The sequence below is a fragment of the Rhinopithecus bieti genome, unplaced genomic scaffold (assembly GCF_001698545.2).
Source record: "Rhinopithecus bieti isolate Rb0 unplaced genomic scaffold, ASM169854v2 scaffold_17275, whole genome shotgun sequence".
Lineage (NCBI taxonomy): Eukaryota > Metazoa > Chordata > Mammalia > Primates > Cercopithecidae > Rhinopithecus > Rhinopithecus bieti.
In genome coordinates this window covers 218,791-239,907 of record NW_016808908.1, presented here as the reverse complement: position 1 = coordinate 239,907, position 21,117 = coordinate 218,791, and the positions used below count along the sequence as shown (strand labels likewise).

General features: G+C 41.0%; 1 protein-coding gene across 7 annotated transcripts in view; it reads right to left on the bottom strand.

Moving 5' to 3' along the window:
- Window positions 1–21,117, bottom strand: part of CALD1 (caldesmon 1) — a 241,611-nt gene that overhangs the window by 191,696 nt on the left and 28,798 nt on the right. For 6 of the 7 annotated variants that reach the window (XM_017887717.1, XM_017887718.1, XM_017887720.1 and 3 more), the window contains exon 1: window positions 14,643–15,160. The exons of the other annotated variant lie outside the window; for it this stretch is intronic. The gene's annotated coding sequence lies outside the window, so the exon portion shown is untranslated. Of the gene's footprint in view, window positions 1–14,642; window positions 15,161–21,117 lie in introns of those variants that run through there. 7 annotated transcript variants of the gene reach the window in all.

Sequence of the window (21,117 nt, the reverse complement as noted above, 5' to 3'; positions counted from 1 at the left end):
GATTACTGAAGTCATAACAAAGGCAATGCACAGCTAGCTTCACCTGTCACTTTCTGTTTGTTTTTCGGGTCATAGACTTTCATCATTTTCAATTCTAGTGTACATAGGCACACATACAGGAAATGCATCCCGTGAGAGCCTAGACACATACACAGAACATGTCTCCATAACAGTAACAGGCATGGCTGCTTGCGTGCTGTAGGGATTCTTCTAGTCTCTGGGTAGAGGTGCTGAAAGGGTGAACAGTCTACTCAGGGCTCCTCTGAGACCCAAAGCAGCTTGTAACATTTGGTGGCTTATTTTGAAGTGTGTACAGTGTATGTGCTCAGCTGTGCCTTGATTTGTTTCCGAAATGCAGGGACTATGTTCTGCATGTATCCTGGCAGACAGGCGTGGCCGCTGTGAGCTGCAGTCCAGTCTATACCCAAAAGAAGGAAATCAAGGGAGAAGAAGAATTGAAGTGGTGAGACAAGATAAAGAGCAGAGTAGAGGAAAGTAAGGGAATGAGGAGGAGATAACGGAAGACAGAACTACAAAAACACAAAGGTTCTTGGGGTTGAAATAAAAAAGAAGGACCAGAACATAAAAGGTTTAAAAAAGAAAGGTATATAAATAGAGGGAGTGGTTGATAGGTAAAAGAGATTTACGGAAAGCAGAAAACCACACCATGATAGAATAAGCATCCACTCCAGAGTGCCTGGGACAGTCCCACTTCAGGACGGCGTTTTCGGGAATTTATTAACAGCTCCTTCTTTCCCTCTTCAAATGTCCCAGTTTGATGATACATCGTCATCCTGTCTACAGACTACCCCTGGCCTAAGACAGAGAAGCCATGAGCAGGACCAAAGCTGGGAAATGGGCACCAAGAAGAGCTTTAGGGAAGGGACAGAGAGAAATAATGGCTAAAATAAAATACTTTAAAAAAAGAACATGGAAAATGGAGACAAGACACAATGTAGAGGCACTTGGAACCAATTAGAGCAAAGACAGATAAAGTGAGAAGGGCTGTTGAGAGAAAAGTATAAAATTTAAGGAGGGATAGAGAGGAGCAAGAGGAAAACAAAGACAAGAGACAAATGATTCAGAGCCCAAATATGTGTAGGCTTCAAATATTTTTCCTTATGTCTGGGGATTTGTGGTTGTGATCAGCATATATAAAAATGACGGAAAAGGGCCACCCTCTTTGGGCCCTGTGCAGGCACGCACAAGGTCCCTCTGTGGCTGCCTCCCTGGCCCGGCGGGCTACCCTGAAGCTGCTCCCCTCTCAGCGCCTGCCTCCCTGGCTTGCAGGCTGCCCTGGCCAAGCCTTCCCACTGAGCCCCCCCTTGGCTCCCAAAGGCCTCATACCAGATGGTCTGCCTCCGTGGTTTCATAGCTGTCCACAGATAGGCCACAGTATGTGAAGCCGTACTTCAGTGCGTCATTTCGAAAACCTCTTTTGACTTTTAACGGGATCAGAATCTCATATTGAGAAAGGCGGAAAGTAAATGTCAAAGGCAAGTTCAAAAGGCCAAGGGATTTCTAGCAAAGCATTCCCTTAGACCCAGTGGAAAGATAGAACACCAGTGGCAGTAGGGTCTTTGGCACTTGAGCTTCGGAAAATGTGTCATATGGATTTCTACCACCATTTTGAGTTGGGTCATACTGTGGGTTGAACTGTATCTCCCCTGAGTATTCATATGTTGAAGCAGTCCTAATGCCTGAGACCTCAGAATGTGACCTTATTTGGAGATAGGGTCTTTACAGAGGTAATTAAGTTAAAATGAGGTCATGAAGGTGGCCCCTAATCCAATACAACTGGTGTCTTTATAAGAAGAGGAGGCCAGGCTCGGTGGCTCATGCCTGTAATACCAGCACTTTGGGAGGCCGAGGCAGGCAGATCAACTGAGGGCAGGAGTTCGAGACCAGCTTGCCCAATATGGCGAAACCTTGTCTTTACTAAAAATACAAAAAATTAGCCTGGTGTGGTGGCATGCGCCTGTAATCTCAGCTACTCAGGAGGCTGAGGCAGGAGAACTGCTTGAACCTGGGAGGCGGAAGTTGCAGTGAGTCGAGATGGTGCTACTGCACTCCAGCCTGGGCAACAAGAGCGAAACTCCATCTCAAAAAAAAAAAAAAAAAAAAAAAAAAGAAGAGGAAATTTGGATGCAGATACACATTCAGAAAGAATGCCATGTGAACACGAAGATAACCATCTACAAGCAAAGGAGAGAGGTCTGGAACAGAGACTTCCCTCACAGCCCTTGAAGGAACCAATCCTGCTGACACCTTGATCTGGGACTTCTAACCTCCATCCAGAGATAAATTTGTTTGTGGCATTTTGTTATGACGTCTGATATGGTTTGGCTGTGTCCCCACCCAAATCTCACCTTGAATTGTAATAATCCCATGTGTCAAAGGCAGGGCCAGGTGAAGATAACTGAATCATGGGGGCAGTTTCCCCCATACTATTTCCATGGTAGTGAATAAGTTTCAGGAAATCTGATGGTTTTATAAATGGGAGTTCCCCTGCACAAGCTCTCTTTCCTGCCACCATGTAAGACATGACTTTGCTCCTCATTCGCCTTCCACTATGATTGTGAGGCCTCCTCAGCCATGTGGAGCTGTGAGTCCATTAAACCTCTTTCTTTATAAATTACTCAGTCTTGGGTATGCCTAATAAACTAGTACTCCAGATGCAGTCTCATCAAAGATGATAGTTAGGAGAAGATGACCAGACTATTTACAGGTTTTGTTTTTGGTTTTTTATTTTTCATTTCCCTGGGGACACTAAATGATGCCTCTTTGAATTATCTGAAAGTGTGGGCTCTCTGTATGGCAAGATGGAACTGGCTGTCTTTGAGGAAATGGTTTCAACTGTTCATGCCTCTGTTTCTCCCTTTATAAAGTTGGTTACTGAGCCTACATTCTGAAGTGCCCATTGTGGCCGGGCATGGTCCCTGTAACCCCAGCAACTTTGAGAGGCAATAGCAGGCAGATCACTTGCGGTCAGGAGTTCAAGACCAGCCTGGCCAACATAGTGAAATCCCATCCCTACTAAAAATACAAAAAATTAACTGGCCATGGTGGCGTGTGCCTGTAATCCCAGCTACTCAGGAGGCTGAGGTGGGAGAATCGCTTGAACCCGGGAAGCAGAGGTTGCAGTGAGCCGAGATCGTGCCACTTCACTCCCGCCTGGGTAACAGAATGAGACTTCATCTCACACAAAAAACAAACAAAGTGCCCATTGTGTCTGAGTCTTAAGGCAAAGAGTGATCCCGTGAACATTCTCAGCTTTGGACAAGAAGGTCAAACTTAAATGTAAAGTCTTCTTAATAAGCGCTCTTTCTGAGAGTGGCTGGAAGGTGAGTGGAGACTAACTTCTTTTGTAAATCCTTGGACAGAGAAATACAGTCCTTGACTTTCTACCTGACCCACACAGAAGCAGCTCTGTCTTGGCCTTTTGAGTACCTTTTGGATATGTTGGCTTTTTGAATACCTCAACTGATCCTCTGCCTTTTAAAAAAATTTTACGTAATCAAACACCAAAACAGCTTGAAGTATTTGTACAAGTAGTTGAATCCTTTAGTGCCTAATGTCAGAGAAAATCTCCCGTTGAGTCAGGGAGAAGGATGGAAACTGCTTGTTAAACTATCTCTGGTACCAGAAAAAGAAAACAAAAAGTACTTCTCTGACTTTCTTTCTTTCTTTTTTCTGTTTTTTTTTTTTTTTTTTAATTTAATTTAACTGCTCTAGGTCTAGATCCTCATCTTGTCTAACTCTAACTTGAGCAATCTCTCCAGTCAATAGTGAAAGGAATGGTGTTTAGCTCTGTTTCCTTATATGGCAGAGAATGACAATGTGCTTGTCTGGTTGAACTGCAGCATGGCTCCCTGACAAATTATAATGACTGGTTACGGAAACCTCCTGCTCTGGTTTCCATCGCTTTCTTGGGGGAAGACGCAGAGCAGATAGCCGTAGGGAAATGGAGAGGGTTGGCGTTAGGGAGCAGCTTTGAACAGCTCTGGCATTTTCCAGCAGTGTGACTTTGGGCAAGTTATTTGATTTACTTTACTGCTCTGAGAGAGCAGTCCTCAACCAGAACAGTGCCTGCCACATAGCTAGTATGCCAGCAAGGTAGCTGAATGAGCTAGCTTATCTTCTCAACCATCCTTAACCTGTGAGGACTTCAGATAACTATCAATCCATTGCTATTCAGTCTCTCTCCCAAGTTCAGTACTTTTTCTCCAGATAAATTGCAGTTTCCTTCTTCCCTCCCTCCTCTTCCCCCTTTTCCCTTCCTCCCTCTCTCTCCTTTCTCTCTCTCTCTCTTTTTCTCTTTTCCCCTCCCTCCCTCTTTTCTTACTCCCACTCATTCCAGCTCTAAAACACCGAAAACCTACAAAACAACCCAATCTCAGGAATAATACAACTCTCTAGCTATACTAGATAAAATGATTTAAAATGTTAAAGGTAGCACACATTTGTTGATAAGGGCAAGCGGGTAAACCTTCTGGTTGAAGAGGACAGTGGAAGTAGTCTGCTTTCTGTAGAGCACCAAGGTTCATGCTTCAGAGATAGAAATATCTATTTAGACAGTGAGTAAGTTGATCTGAAATAGGTCTTCCTAGAACTTGTATCTATTGGTCCTAGTCTTACCTCCTGGAGACCCCAAATATAGAAGCAGTCAGCCCTTTTTAATCTGTCTACAGGATGGCCTAGAGGAGGCAACGGGGCAGTGTGTGGCTAAGCCCCACGCTTACAGATAGCCTCCACAGGAAATCACAACCAACAACTGACCATTTGTAATTTAGTGTCTATCACGTACGTGCAAAGCAGTTTTGAGATATTATTTCTAGCAGTTGTGACAACTACAAAATGGAGGAGAAATCACCCCCATTTTGCAAAGTGGTGAATTTGAGATTCAAACTCAAGTTCTCCTGACTCCAAAGTTTGTTCTCAAATAGATCGCAATTCTTTCTAGAAATACAAACAAAAGAGGAGTCTCAGTCACGTGGAGTAATTAGCAAGAGGCAGCATAGCATGGTGGTGAAGAAGGTGGGCAATGCTTCCAGATTATCCCGGGTTTAGATCCTGACCCAGCTACTTACTAGCTGTGGGACCTTACCTGTATTACTTAATCTAATTGTAACTCAGTTTCTTCATCTGTAAAATTAGCTGTTATGAAGATAACTTATTTTATTTTTCCTAATAAAAATCTATACACTACTTAGCATGTGCCAGGCACTGTTCTATACACTGAGCAGTGATACAATTCACTAGAAATTAATGAGCTCCAACATGAACATTGATTGGCTTCAGGTATCTTTAAGGAAGAAATTATAGGCTTTTTTTCTTTTTACTTTTTATTTTTTTCTGAGACAGGGTCTCACTCTGTCATCCAGGGTGGCATGCACTGGTGCAGTCTCAACTCACTACAGCCTTAACCTCCCAAGCTCATGTGATCCTCTCACCTTAGCCTCCCAAGTAGCTGGGACTGCAGGTGCACACCACCATGCCCAGCTAATTTTTGTATTTTTTGTACAGACAGGGTTTCACCATTTCACTTAGGCTGGTCTCGAACCCTTGCACTCAAGCAATCTGCCTGCTTTGGCCACCCAAAGTGCTGGGACTACAGGTGTGAGCTACCACTACCAACCTGACGTTTATTTCTTTCCCTCATTTAACTCATTTATTAATACTATATGCAGGAAACAGCACATTTTTAGGCTCAAATCACAGCACTGAAAAAGGCAGACAAAGTCTCTGCTTTCATAGTGCTTATGTTCTGGGAGCAGAAGAAATAAATAAGCAAGCAAACAAACAAATATGCAATCATAAGCATACATTATGAATATGCATGTAACTGAACGACAGAGGTATTCCGATGGGTTCTCCAAAGCAGAGCTAATTTTACCACTGCATCCCTTAGGATCAGTGCCGTGCTAGTCAATGTTTAGCAACAAGTTCTTGGGTGAGGGGGAGGGGAGTCTGCTTTGTAGCATGGGCTGATTTCTGTGGTGTAATTACTTCCATCATGGTCAATTTCAAGTTCTGAATATAACATCACTGAATGAAGAATTGGGAAGAAAAGCTCAGTTGCACAGCATTTTATACAGTATTTCCACCATATAGCCACAATAGATGTAACTAACCTCAAGAGAATAGATAATAGTGAAACATAGTAAAATAATTAGGAAGAATTTTGAGTATTTATTATCTTGGCTTTTCATATAATGTGTTTAATTGTAAGCTTATATGATTTAGTTTTTATAATGGCTGTGTTTTACAACTGGCTCTCAAAATTCTCGAAAGTTTAACAATCAGCTTTTGGAAGCCAGTATGAGTTTGGGGTGCAGAGAAAGTGGGGACAGTGTTAGAGATGAAGGAGACCGAGTCCAGATGATGTCATTGTACAGAGGTGGATTCTAATCTAATTCCTTTTTAGCTGCTCTTCTCCAACAAGCTCTGCTTCTGTGTACACAGGGAAGCACCTACCCTCTAAACCAAAGAGCATGGGTACAAATATAGTAACAATTTTGACATTCTTACTAGATCAGGTCACTCTTACAGAGAAACTTTTGGGTCTCCAATCATTAGTGAATATAATTCATGCAGTCAGTGCTCTGACTATGGTAGATTCTTCTGTGCAATACGGAGTATGTAATTCCTAACTGCTGAATAAAGGAAGAACCTAGAGATACATTTTCTGTCCTTCTGCAAAAGCAAATTATCCCCCATCCATGCACTCAAAGTCTCCTGTCTCTTAGGGTCCACATACTTTCAAAAGGGCCACCCAGGGAAGCATCTAAACCAGGGGCTGTGATGACTCCGGCCCTAGAGAAGATGTAGGGGTGAGGGTGGAGGTGGAGGAAGCTTCTCCCCTCCTTAGGATTTGCGCATCCTCACCACAAAGTGGAAACAGAGAAAAACATCTTTAGCTTTTCCTAGGAAGCGAAATATGTGCTCAAAACCTCCTAAGAACAGAAATGCTTAAATTTTTTTTCTCCTAGATTCACCCCTCCCCCTAAGCCTAAATTTCCCTTAGTAATGATGGCTGGAAAAGGAAGTGGGAAATAGCATGACAAATTTTATTCTTGCCACATTTCCAGTGCTTTACAAAAGCAAATGCTGGAAATCTCATCAGAAAAGTTTGACCTTACGGGGTTGATAACTTTGTGCTTAAACCAAAAAAAAAAAAAAAAGCAAAATTAAGGTTTTGCTTTTCTGGCCAAACCGATTATTTGGCATATGCAACTATAATTTTTAGAAAGAAATTATTCAAAACTAAAGACATAGGCTTCTGAGGAATAAGAAACTACATACATCTACTATCAATTATTTTAACGATAGGTACACAGAACTGTTTCTGAGCCAGGATGTTTTATCAGAGTCACCAGGGAGCTTTTACAAACTACAGATGCCTGGACCCCCTTCTAGACCTACTGAATCAGAATCTCCAGAGGATAGGTCTCAGGGATGTGTATTTTCAAAAGGCTCTACAGTTGATTCTGATTAAGATACTGGTTAAGATCCACGGGTATATAGGCAGATTGGGCTGCATTGTATAACCTAAATTTGCTAACTGTTAAAATATGCTCTCTTACTATCAGGGGAAGTAATGTGGTATCTTGAAAAGGTTAACTGCTTGGAACTTAGGAGCTGTGTGTTTTGGAACTATCTCACCACGAATTAACTGGATGACTTTGGTCAAGTTACTTGGTTAGTTCTTTCATTCAACAAATATTTATTCTGATTCTGCCTTGTGCCACGCACTGGTAATATATGAACGAAAAAAAATAGAGGTTCTCTGCCCTTATGTATCTGACAGATCAATAAGAAAGGGCAGACATTAATCAAAGAAACCTACAAATACATATATAATTTTACTTGGTGTGGCTAGGCTTTGGAGAATAAAAAGTAGATCACAGTTTCCTCTTTTAAAAAGAATTTCTACTTAAGATCCCAAATTTCCTGTCCCAACCTTCCCACGCATAACATAATTATATGTTTTAAGTCCACTCATTTATAAAACACAAAACCAAAACTACTATGACTTCAATAACTCTTTTAAATAAATTAGCATTTTATCATTATAATGTAGGTATATAATTAAAAAAATAGTAGCACATATGATGTAAGATGTATTATTTACTCACAGCAGCTTGCCAAAAGCACTTGCTGCATATACAGATTTGTTTACCTATTGCAATGACTTTGTGACCTCCCAGGGATCCACCACCCAGAGGTTAAAAACCTACAGACCACATTAATGAAGACTAAAACATGGTACTTGAGTAGACTTGGCCCTTTTCTTCCACAACAGATAACACTATCAGTGACCACATTTTCCCCTCCCCTCTGAGCTTAGACTCATCCTCAGAATCCTTCTTAACATGCCAGTTGGTTGGAGCTGGCATACAGATGAAAAATTATATGTACTCCTTGGACTAAATGAGCTCCTAAGGTCTTGTCCAGCTTAAAAATTCTATGAATTTATATATTCAATGCTGTTCTGCTGCCTTGAGGAACACAAATGCCTTCTCCCATGTTCATATAAAAGTACCCCAAATATTAGAAGATATTTATGTGGCCTCCTCATTTTCTTTTCTTTGGGATAAACAGCTCTAGATCCCTTATCTGTTCTGCATATATTTTGCCTCCTGACTCCCTCCAGCCTTTGATGCTCACCCTAGAATGCATATGTGTCCGTGTCTTTCTGAAAAATGAGCCCAGAACAGAGCACGGAGTCCCATTTGGGATCTGAACTGTGCAGAACTCAGGGGATTTTTTACTCTACTTGACAAACACCAATGATGGGTGCTCAATGGATTAAAAATTACATTGCAAATAATGCTTAGATCTGAAACTTCCAGTGATTAAGAGTGCACCAGCTTTTATGCATTCACCTTATTATGTATTGTGGTTTACATTGAGTTGTGCTTGTTTTTATTTATTAAAATTGTTAAATCATTACACATTAAATCTTCAAGACTGCTTTCATTTGAAGGGAGCCATATCACATGGAAGGTTCATATGAAGTTTCTTGCCAACAATAATATCCAGAATGTTTTTTCCCAAAATCTTTCTGAGATAGATGATTCTTATCCTTTCAGTTGTCAGTGGTGCAAACTTCCAGATTAATCTCCCTTAACACTGGCTCACTGGGTCATGTCACAGTGATCATCAAGAACTGTGTAATCATTCTTTGGGTGTTTGCCTCTCTAGGAATTTAGTCACCTGAAAATTCAAATGATTCCCATTGAGAGCTGTTGGACATTTCAGCTAATTTGCCTTCCATGCTCAATTTCTCTTCTAACTAAAATTACCCATTGAGCTCTTCTTTGCCCAGGGGTGACCACTGCCTGGATTAGAGTCATTTATCCGTAGGCATGCCTGTCTGTGCCTTTGATGTCCTCCTCCTACTAAAGGATTTGCCATAGACAATAGTCTTTGCCTGAACCAATCAGACTTCCTCTCTCAGGACTGGACCTGGAAGCACAGAAGAAATTTTCCAGTTGATAGAACAACAGAAAGAGGCAGACACGTGCACTGAGCTGAGTCACACTAGTGGAAAGGGATGGAGTAAACATCCATGGACCGCTGCTGGGATCCTCTCACCCACCTTGACTCTAACTCTATTCTCTTTGGGCCCTGGTCCTGTTTGGGCTTCTGCTCTTGGATATCCCTGTGATCCCTCCCCTTCGTTAATCTATGTCTTATAATCCTGGCCCTTTACTTGAGCTACCAAAGTTTGCTCACACAGAGGTCTATTTCTTCTTAACACTGGGCCACGTGCTCCCCCAGACTTCACCTTATTAATCCATACACTGCTTCGCTAAGTTCTGCCTGACTTCTGATTCTTTACTCACCTGGCTGTCATGCGCAACTTAGCCCATTTTTGTAACTTATATCCATTCTGGCTTAGACTGGTCCTCCTGAGCCCAGTGGAACTAGTATCTTTGGTGCCAATTGGTCCTTGGGCCTCTTGGGCACTTTGCCTTGGTCCTGCCGGTCTTTAGCACAAAGTGAAGTCAGCCTGGTTCCTCAGCAATACATCTTGAGACAAATGATGAGGAATGTTATATGTGGGTGTCACAAGGAACTAATTATATATTCCTACTTAATATGTTTATCTCCAAGTGAGGTTGTTCCCTTTTAGTCAAGTGCTTTCATGGAGTATTCACAAAACAATGCCAGAAGCCTCAGGATACCATCACAAAGCAATTTATCCTCAAGTTATACATCATTTATACGTATACATACATTTTCAAAGAAAAGCCATGTACTGAAATGAGTGCCCAATTTACTAAAATTTTTTAAAAATGTATTTTCCTTCAACTATTCCCTCACTGCTGCTTAGCAAGCCTTTTATTAACTTCTTGGTGTTCTTTTCACGTACACTTAATAGCAGCCATTCCTGGATTTCTCTAGCCCCCAAGAGCTCCCCATAGAAAACTGCTTCTTTTCTAGAAATGATCTTCTTTTCTTTGAAATGGAGGCCATATGAGGCAATCTCCGCCTATACATCTGTGTATTTACCCCCTCTTTTCTTCCTTCCAGATCTGGGAAACAAAAATGGACACCTCCACTTGTATTCTGATCCCATCCAGCCTTGTCTTCTATGGGAATCCACACCTGACCCCACTCCCCATCTTACATGCCCCAGCTCAAAGGTCTCTCACCTGTCAATCATGAAGGGTGGGTTTACAAAGGGAACTTAAGGGTTCACAGTTTTTATCAGATTCTCAAAGGTTTCCATAGCAACAACACAGGGAAGAACAACACAGGGAACAACCTCATCACCCCTCCCTCACAGCCCAGGTCATACTTTCCCCCCTACCGCCTTCCCACAGCCTTACCCACAGCCTGCCAGTTGTGAGTTTGGGATGAGAAGCAGAGTGGGTCCTTACCACAAAACATGCTCTGACATCTCCTCTGTTTGTGTGAGTGGCTTTCCCTAGCTAGAACGCATCTGTGCTAGAGTGTTCTTCTGTGCTCTGGGCCTAATCTTAGAGCTGGTCCCTGCAAATAGTCAATGTTGGATCAAGAAAGTTCCCTATCCGGCACGGGGATGGGGGAGTTGGGGAAGAGGCTAGAGGTGGAGGCCTGGGGGTAAGGAAGTTAGGGATGCAACCAGGGTCCAGTTACAGCTGGGAGCACTAAAGACAGAGGCAAAGAGGTGAGAGGCGAGCTCCGAGGAGCAGTCTGGTTTCAATACCAACAGGAACCACAGCCAGGTGTTCTTGCCTTCCTTGCCCTTCCTACAAGGCCCAGGCATGACGTGCTGGGATTCATTCCATGCTTTTGGCTAGAGGTAGAGAAGCTGCCTCATTTACTAAGGCCTTTATGTTGTCAGCACTTTCTCACTGGTCTTCTGCTCAAGTGGATCTTTGGATTTCCTGGTTCCTGGATATTGCCTTGTACCGCTGATGGCCCATCTTATTCCACTTCCTTATATTTGTGTCCTCTTGGTCTGTGATCATCAAAGTAAAAATTCAGACAACATTGGGATAGACCAGTATTCACTGGACATGGCTCAGGGCTCTAGAAAGAACTAGGAGCGAGAAGATACCACTCAAGGGTCCTCAAATATGAGAAAGGAAGAGATCATTAGGGATACTAGGTAAGAAGTGGAGGATCCCAGCCAAGAGGAGCATAATATCCAGAGGACTCAAATGATAGGCAGTTCAAGGTATAGAATCTGCAAGGAAGAGGGGGCAAAGAGCTTCATCTCATTTGGACATCTTAACCACTATGGGACATAGGAGAAGCATGACCAATGTCCATTCTGCACTCCAAGATGTAGTCAAAAGCTGATGATTTCCTCAAAGGTCAGGGTTACTTAAGTAGAGGAACCAATACTAGAACTGAGATTTTGTAGCGGTTCTCATAAGTTAAGCCTCTGCCAAAAGTATCTATTTAAGCTACCCTTCTACTCAGGACTTATGGGCATCTCTCCAATAGCAAACTTGGATTACCCTGACAGATGAAGAACTTTCAGTAAGGAGCTAATGGTATCTTCTCAGGCTCTAAGAGAACTTATGCAGAAAATCCCCTTTTGAAGTCTGAAAATTCTTTGGCAGCATCTTTCTAACCTCCTCCTTAGTCCTACCATGCTATTTGCATACCACTCTATCAGCATTTTTCCTGTCCCCCGACCACATTTCTGAGACATGTGATAGACTACAGGAAATGGGAAACTAGCAAATCTCTTTTCATGCCCATCTCTAAGTCACTTTTGTGTCTTGCTAAGGAATGACTAACTAGTAATCACACTATCATGAAAATGGCAAATGGAGAAAATTACAGGTGTTTCTACAAAAATGCCCGCTGAGGTGCATTTTAATTATTAGAACAGAGAATACTTGGGCTAGATTCTGGAACTTTCTATGGCTGACCATAGGACAAACTTACTCTATCTACCTAAGAGGAGGAGATTCTCAGACCAGTCACAGGAGCCAATTAGAATTGTTAATAATGCTAATAATAAGGCAGTTGCCTTACTGTCAGGAAATGCTTTCATGTACCTCATGTAAAATCCTTTAAGCTGCAGTTTGAGCCTGGTTCTTCTTCTCCTAACTTTAATATAAGAATTGTATATTTACTTGAGGAAATATTTTGATTGGAATGATTGAAATTACACATTCTATTTGCTTCGAATATTTGAAACAACCCTGCGCTTTACTTATGGATCAACCCATTGTACATACATTCCTTGTGTGTCCTAGGCTCAACTCTTAGTGACTTTTTGTTCTGAAATTTTGCGATTATATTTCTGAAATGAAAGTTACTGTGCTTTCATCGTGCTCCTTTGACCTCACTATGTGGGGAAATATGTTCTAGGTAACATTCAACAGGAAGGAAGTAGCACAAAGAACTGCCTAAAATTCAGCATAAACTCAAATCCTCTCTCTCTATCTCTACCTATACAGCAGAACACCTAAAGTGTTACTTTGAAAAACCTAAAGTGTCTTTATGGTTGTTGGGGTGGGGAGCCCAAGAGAGGGGATGGGGATCCGGAGAGAGTGGTCATAGCGCATTTTGAACTTTCAGGGATTCTGAGATGTTGGTTTCAAAATGGAATTTATCCTCAAATCCCAAGATTATAGATTTCCTTCCAAACTGCATTCCCTTCATGGTTTAGAGAACAGTTAAAAGAAAAATTGCTCTCCATATTTTGATTGACATTAAAAACACTGTGAAAATAGTTTGGAACTTGATCTCTTCGAGGGAAGGACAGTAATTAAACTATAGCTTTCGCCTGCAGCTTTTCTTTCACACTTACTCAGAACTGTTCCAGGGAAGGAAATTCACAGGGAATTTGGTTCTCATATATCACTTCTAGAAGGAGAAAGAGGCATTCCCAAGAAAATTATCCCCAAACTTCTAAATACAAAGGGAAAAGGTTATTTAATGAATCTCAACCCCAAACCACCGCATTCCATGGAATAAAATCCAGTTGAATCAGTCATTTGCAGCTGGTAGTCTTTCATAGCCAGCACTATTAAAAAATCATCAGATTTACCCTGCTTGCCATATAGCATCTAGTCTTCACTCAAGTTCTAGCTGTATATGTCGGGTTTTGGCAAACACATTAGAAGGATTTTCAGTTTACAAGTCCATCTGCATAGTCCTGTTAACAGAAGGGATCTATAAATACCAAGCACTTTGTTCTCATCCACTTTTTTTGGCCATGTATTGCCACAGCACTAAAATTCCCCCACCGCTTACAATCAGCTCTTTCTAAAAGGAATTCCAGGCTACTACCAACTAACTGCCTTGTACTACTGTTTCAGACACCCAAATATGTCTATCTCGATATAAAGGACTGCCTCTTCCCTTTCTACACCACATTTCCAATCGACATCTCTTCAGATTATCTAGACACACTCAGGCACACTTTCAAACAGAAAATAAGATTTCTTAAAAAATAGTTTGGTAAGACGTTAAATGTGCTTTCTCAAAACACACCCACTAGCGCATGCATTCTCTTGTTATTAGGTTTTATAGGAAACAGACCAGCCTAGGCATCTTCTGTCTTAGCAAATATCCCATCAGTGACATTAACCCAACCAGTGCTAGGTGCTAGTGATCTCTCCATAGCTGATCTTATTTCCTTGCAACTCTGGAAGTCTAGTTTTAAATACTGGCAGCAGACTATAACGCAAATGCCTTTGGTTAAAAAATCATTCCTTTTGGCTTCTCATCAACCTAAAGAATTGTTGGTTTTTTTTTTTTTTTTTTTTTAAAGCAAAACCACTTTAAATCTTTAGCAATAAAAGATGCAGAAGAGACTGTGTGAGCAGTCTGGTGCAGTAGATTTGCTAACACTGGCCTTTGGATATCAGGTATAATCTCATATGGCTGTCCAAAACAAAAGGCTATCCTAATCAAAGTTGCCAGTGCTCCCTAAATGTAAGTCTCTATATGGTCGCTCTTCTTGTCCCAACTCTAAAAACAAAACTTGAAATCTCATCCTGTTTGCCTTCCGGGAATATCCGTATGGCAGGGAAGTCCAGTCAGGCTCCAGAGTTTGCATGGTTTATTGCCTCGAACATTCTTGCATCTCCAGCTACCTTAGCCAGGAATGTTGACTGAAAACCGGAGAAAGTCCCCAGATTCTCTCTAGAAGGAAAAAAAGAAAGCCTTCTGTGCCTTACCTCGTAGGCTGAAACTTCTTCCCGAGGACTAAGTCGGAAAGGAAGGACTGATTTCTTTAAGCAGGAGCACAGCCAGAGAGCAAGCAGGCAGGCAGGCAGCCGAATACACACTGCTCTATTCAATAGAACTCCAGACCGCCCTTCCTTGGCCCCTCCCAGAAGTCCATGCTAAGTGAACACATATCCCCTATGTTTACAGTCGGCAGGCGGTGGTATGCATTGTCCTGTCGTTTTTCTAATAGGCAGCCAATGACGACACACCAGCCAAGGTGGATGCAGCCTGCCTGTGGAGATGCCTGTCATTCCCTAGGCATGCTCAGGAAATCACTCATCAGAAAACCCAGGACCTAAAAAGCTCTGAAACTGCGTGCAGGCTGCCAAAACCAGCCTGCTGCATGCCCTTTTTTGGTTATCCTTAGCAGGGCCTCTGGAAGTGAATCCATTGTCAGGAACAATCATAAGAAATGTTCATCTTGGAGAGGCTGTCTTGTAGAACACGAATGCAGCAATAAAAAGAAAGCACAGTCTCTGAAACAAAAAGTTAACAGATCAGTTTATTGGGCGTGGGGGTGGGGAAGGCTTCTTACCAGAGAGAGTCTTAATAGTATATTTCTTTTCAAAGTACTTGTACGTACAAAATGAGTTTAAATTGTTATGCAATTCTAAAACCTAAAGGAGACAGGACCTGGGTCTGCTGTGCAGATTAAATTCTAGCCTGAAAGAGGCACAACTCCCCAAAATATGTCGGCGTGTGTTATAAAAACAAGTGACCGAAGGGAAACCAAAAACTTAGGTCTTTTTTAGCGGGTAATACTGGCCAGAATAAACCTAAGGTCCTACAGGCTTGGATATCCTCACTGACTTCACTTTCCTCTCCTTATCTCTTTTGTTTCCTCAGATTTGACAATGTGGAGATAGTACTAGAAATTCCTAGAAATTGATGCACGTCAGAGAGGGCATGAAGAGACGCACCACCTGCTTTGGGCTGGGGTAGACAGATGCATATATCCTGCAGAGGTGACATAATGTTCAGGTGGCTTCTTGAAAGTGCTCTCACCAGCCCTTCATTGTTAGGACGTGTGCTGTAAGAGGATCAGAATTAGGAGATGCTAAAGAGAATGAAGGTAACTGGCCCACACATAGTCTTGTCATTTTCAATATAGAATTCACTCAATTAGTACTTAATTAAAAGTGAAAATCCCTTTTTTGGAGCACTTACTATTTGTCAGGCCTGGGTATAGGTGCAAGATCTATGTCTCATTGTTGTATGTTTGGACTGTTTCATCACTGACCAAGAAGTTTCACAATATTTTTCCTGGTTAATTACAAGTCCAGAGGTTGGTCTTTAAAAATGTGAGGTTTTACTATATGCCCTCCCCTATTTTGAAGATGTGACTTAGAAATGATCTCAGTTTATGAAAGTGTCCCTGCCCTTTGTGCCTCTTTTAGAACAGTTAGGAAGTAACTAATTCACACTGTCAGTTTCCTTCTTCAGCTTTCCAGAATTAACGAGTTACCCAGAGGCATCCATATCAACTCTCTACACTCATCTCTTTCTTGGGAAGCTTGCTTCCCTCGCCTCTTCCTGACTGCTACTGCTGCACAGCCCAAAAAAGCTATAGCCGAGACTCCCAGGCAGAGGGAGAGATGAGCCTCAGGCATCCCAACATAGAACTAGGAATGCACGTTCCCAGAGAAAAGAATAAATAATGGTTGGTAGGAATCGTATAGTCAATGTTGCATTTCAGGTACACTGTGGCACAAGCAGGCATTTGTGGAACATCACTGTTTATAAAATTGTTCCTGTGGGAAAATGTCTTCTGATCCCAGATAAATGATTTAGAAATAAATTTTCGGAACACAGCCAGTTTTGTTGATGGGGACATCCCATATCTAGACAGGGAGGAAAGATAGAATACTACATAGTCTGGTAAACTGCTGGGCTTGAACATATTGTAGGGCGACATCAGGGAGTTCAGAAAACAGCAAAATCAGTGATGTCTGTGCAAAGACATGACCTATGTCCAGAGAAGTTCCGGGTGCATGGTCTCCAGGTGGCATCCTCTATAACTCAGTGAGGCCTGTTTGAAAGTGCTATTTTCCATTACCGCTGCTGATTATATCCTAAACCACACTCTCCCTGCTTGTATAAATAATGCCCTTTGGTGGAACAGCATCAGGGTATAATTTTGCAATCTATGAATAAAATAAATACCAGCTTCCCAGAGGAAAGAAAAGTTGTGCTACAAATGGGGAAAATATTATCAACAGGAAACACAGCAGGGACCTGCATTTTGCATGGTTTTTAGAAGATAAATGGCTAAGTATTTTTGGGTTATGTCTTTTGATTAAAAAAAATAATATGTTTCCCTAGATAAATTCTGGATATCTCACATATAGGGTATAGTGGATGAGTGACCACACAATCTATTTTATGTATTTGAAATACACTTATCATGGAGGAACTATATAGTTTGAAGAAAAATTTAACAAATTTCATATAGTGTATGCCATGATATTGAAAAATTCTTCTTTCTTTGCCTTCTACTTTTTTTTAAACAATCAAGAATTTAAAAGAAAGGAAGGGGAATAAAAGAAAAAAAAAGATACATGTTGCTGAATCTCTGCCATGGGAAACTTTACTTTCATAGTGTTTACTTTTTCCAGAGGTCATTTGTAAACAGCCCTAAAAATACACGAGATTTATACAGGAAATTTCTGTGAAATATATTTCCCAATTGGATCATCCCAGATACAGGACCGCTTATCTATCATAGGCTAGATCTACCTAATCAAACCATAATACATCTAAAAAGACATTTGAAAATATCTGGACAATTCTTTGTATTTTTTTAGTTACAACTGAGTGTTTGCTATCATGTAGATCAGTAGCAAGAAATTATATTTTGCTTGCATGTCAACTTGGGAAAAGTAAAAACAGGCCGTTTTTTAATTCAAAATTAGTTACTTCATTTAGTCATGAAAAATATACCTCCATCTAGCTTAAAATGTCTACTTTATTCAATAGAAAAGAAGATTTGAAAATTGTAAAAGGCAGCAGAACACCCCTTGCCAGATTCTTTCAGTCAAATAAAACCTTTGCCAACACCCAGGTTTATCAAATGATACAAGCAGACTGGTAGAATCTTGATATCAAAATTGGACACAAAAGTACCAAACATAATAGAGAATTTGGATTAAGTGCACTTATGAACGCAGATGAAAAAAATCAGTAGTTGAATCCAACAGTGTGGAAAAAATAGATAAGACCAATCCGGAGATGGTTTAAAATCTGAAAATCCACTGATATAATGTACAACATTAGCAGTTTAAAAGTAAAATAAAATAAATAAGAGAAGTAGAAAAAAGAAAAGAGAAAGATTGTCTCAATAGGTGAATGATACTTGGTAAACTTAGTAATCACTTTAGAAAAAAAAATCTCTTGGAAAACTAGAAACAGAATCTTTTTAAACATAATGAGAGGCATTTACCAGAAATCTATAGCAAACATCATGCTTAATGATAAAATGTTAAAAGCATTCTCATTGATTATAATGGAAAGTATATAAAGTAACTACTCTCTCTTCTACAACTAAAAAAATGTGCTAGATACCTAACCAAGACAAATAAATAGAAAAAAATAGCCACTGGGATTAGAAAGAGAAATAAATGTCTTTGTTTGCTATATGATTATCTGTGTAGAGAATTCGAGAGGATCTACAAATATATTGGAAGTAATAGAAGAGCTTAGCAAGATTGTTGGAATTAAGGTCAAGATGCAAAAACCTAGAGTTTCTGTAATCAGCCACCTCTAATTTTAAATATAATGGAAAAGATGCTATTCATAATAACAAAAAGTGTTCATTACCTGGGAATAAATGTAATAAAATATGTGCAAGAAAGTTATAAAACTTGAGTCAAGGGCATGAAAAATATGACCAAATGGTGAAATATATAATCTTCATGAGTGGAAAACCTGGAAGTTGTAAAGATATACATTCTCCTCTAAGTAATCCATGCATTCATTTTTCTGATTAAAATCTCCAAAAGACGTATTTTGTAGAACTTGACAAAACAATAGTAAATATTTTAAAAGTAAAGACCTAAAAATAGGCAAAGAGGTTTTCTATAGAGAAATTCTAATTAAGATAAGTGCCTATTCACACAAGACTAAACAAATAGATCAATAGGATAAAGCAGAAAGCCTAGAAATAGACCCAAGCATATATGATTTTTTTTTTTTTAATAATAGAGGAGGTATTACAAATAAGGAAGAAAAGGGTGGATTACTCTATCAATGGTAGGGTTACAATCAATTTTGTGGAAACAGAAAATTTAGATTCAAAGTTTCTACTACACACTATGATAAACTAGGTTACATAAAAAACAAACTTAGAAATGATTAGAAAAAATTGAAGGTGAATTTTTTTTTATCATAGGTTATATAACATAAAAAAACAGAATTAACAAATGAAAAGACTGATAAATTTGAGGATATGGTTAAACACGGCAGATCAAATAAGAACATTCATTTATTTCTGCTTCCCCAAACCTCTCCAGAATGACAGTAAAGAAATAAAAAATCATAAATAAATCCTACAAGACAAAGAGTACCTGAAAGGTATCAGTGTGAGTCCAGATGTCAGCCAAATTTTGGACTATGGAAAGTGGACTGATGGCTGGAAATTGACTCAACAGAGCTGAGAAACTGAAATCTGGTCCTGTGAATTAGGATGCCAGCAAGAAAGATGCTGATTCAAGCCTCAGAATGAGGACAAATTCGGGATGTGGAAGCCCTGGGAACCTCTGAGGACAGGCGGTGGAGCAGAAAACAGATTTGTTGAAAGTCTGGGTAAGGAATAGTTAGAAGTCCAGATAGCATCCTCTACCCCACACAACCAGGTGAGCATCTCTCTCTCAACCAAACAGAAAACTGGAAGTTTCTTCTGATTCTTCTTTGAAGTGCTGGACTCAGAGGAACCAGGTGAAGCAGCGAACAGGGAAGAAGCTGAATGCTGAAAATAAATGTTTAAATGAAAGCCAACTCATTGAACACTGAACATCTCCAATCGCCTCACCCTGCAGGGCTCCCAGGACACCAGCAATCAGGTTTGTATCCCACAGACAGGAAATTGAAGGATTCCATTCTAGAGAAACTAGCATGCTCATGGAAAAAAGACCTAAACTCACAGATATTTGAGACATTGTCCAGTGCCCTTTAGTAACCCATTTGCAGCAACTTCCAATTGGCTACTTAGGACCTCATTTTTTTTTTTTTTTTTTTGAGGAAGTCTCACTCTGTCACCCAGGTTGGAGTGCAGTGGCACCATGTCAGCTCACTGCAACCTCCATCTCCTGGGTTCAACCAATTCTCCTGCCTCAGCCTCCCGAGTAGCTGGGATTACAGTCACCTACCACCACACCCGGCTAATTTTTGTATTTTTTAGTAGAGACGGGTTTTCCCCATGTTGGCCAGGCTGGTCTCAATCTCCTGACCTCGTGATCTACCTGCCTGGGTCTCCCAAAGTGCTGGGTTACAGGCGTGAGCCACCGCACCCGGCCTACCTCACTCTTAAATATGAGCATCACATTAAGGAAAGAGGAAAGAGAGATTATAACAAACAGAAACACACACACACACACACACACACACACACACACACACAGAAGAAAGGTTGGGTAGGAAATGGAAGAAAACTTGGAGAAAACTACAATTACAGTTCTCAGTGAGATAAGAGAAGATATTGTATCCATGAAACAAGAAAATCATGCTTTTAAAAGGCACTTTCAGGGAACAGAAAAGAACACTTGTATATGAAAAGTATGATGGCAGAAATTTACAAAAATTCAACTCAAGAAATGCAAGATAAGGTTTAGAAAAATCAACTGGGCGTGGTGGTTCATGCCTGTAATCCCAGCCCTTTGGGAGGCTGAGAAGAAGGAGCCTAGGAGTTCAAGACCAACCTGGGCAACGGGGTGAAACCCTGTCTCTATGAAAAATACAAAAATTAGCTAAGCATGGTGGCACGTGCCTGTAGTTCCAGCCCTAGGGAGGCTGAGGTGGGAGGATAGCTTAAGCCCAGGAGGTGGAGGCTGCAGTGAGCCATGATTGTGCCATGTACCCCAGCTTGGGCAACAGAGGTAGATCTTGTCTTTAAAAAAAAAAGTTCAGCCGGGCGTGGTGGCTCAAGCCTGTAATCCCAGCACTTTGTGAGGCTGAGACGGGCGGATCACGAGGTCAGGAGATCGAGACCATCCTGGCTAACACGGTGAAACCCCGTCTCTACTAAAAACAGAAATACAAAAAACTAGCCGGGCGAGGTGGCGGGCGCCTGTAGTCCCAGCTACTCGGGAGGCTGAGGCAGGAGAATGGCGTAAACCTGGGAGGCGGAGCTTGCAGTGAGCTGAGACCCGGTCACTGCACTCTAGCCTGGGCGACAGAGCTAGAGTCCATCTCAAAAAAAAAAAAAAAAAA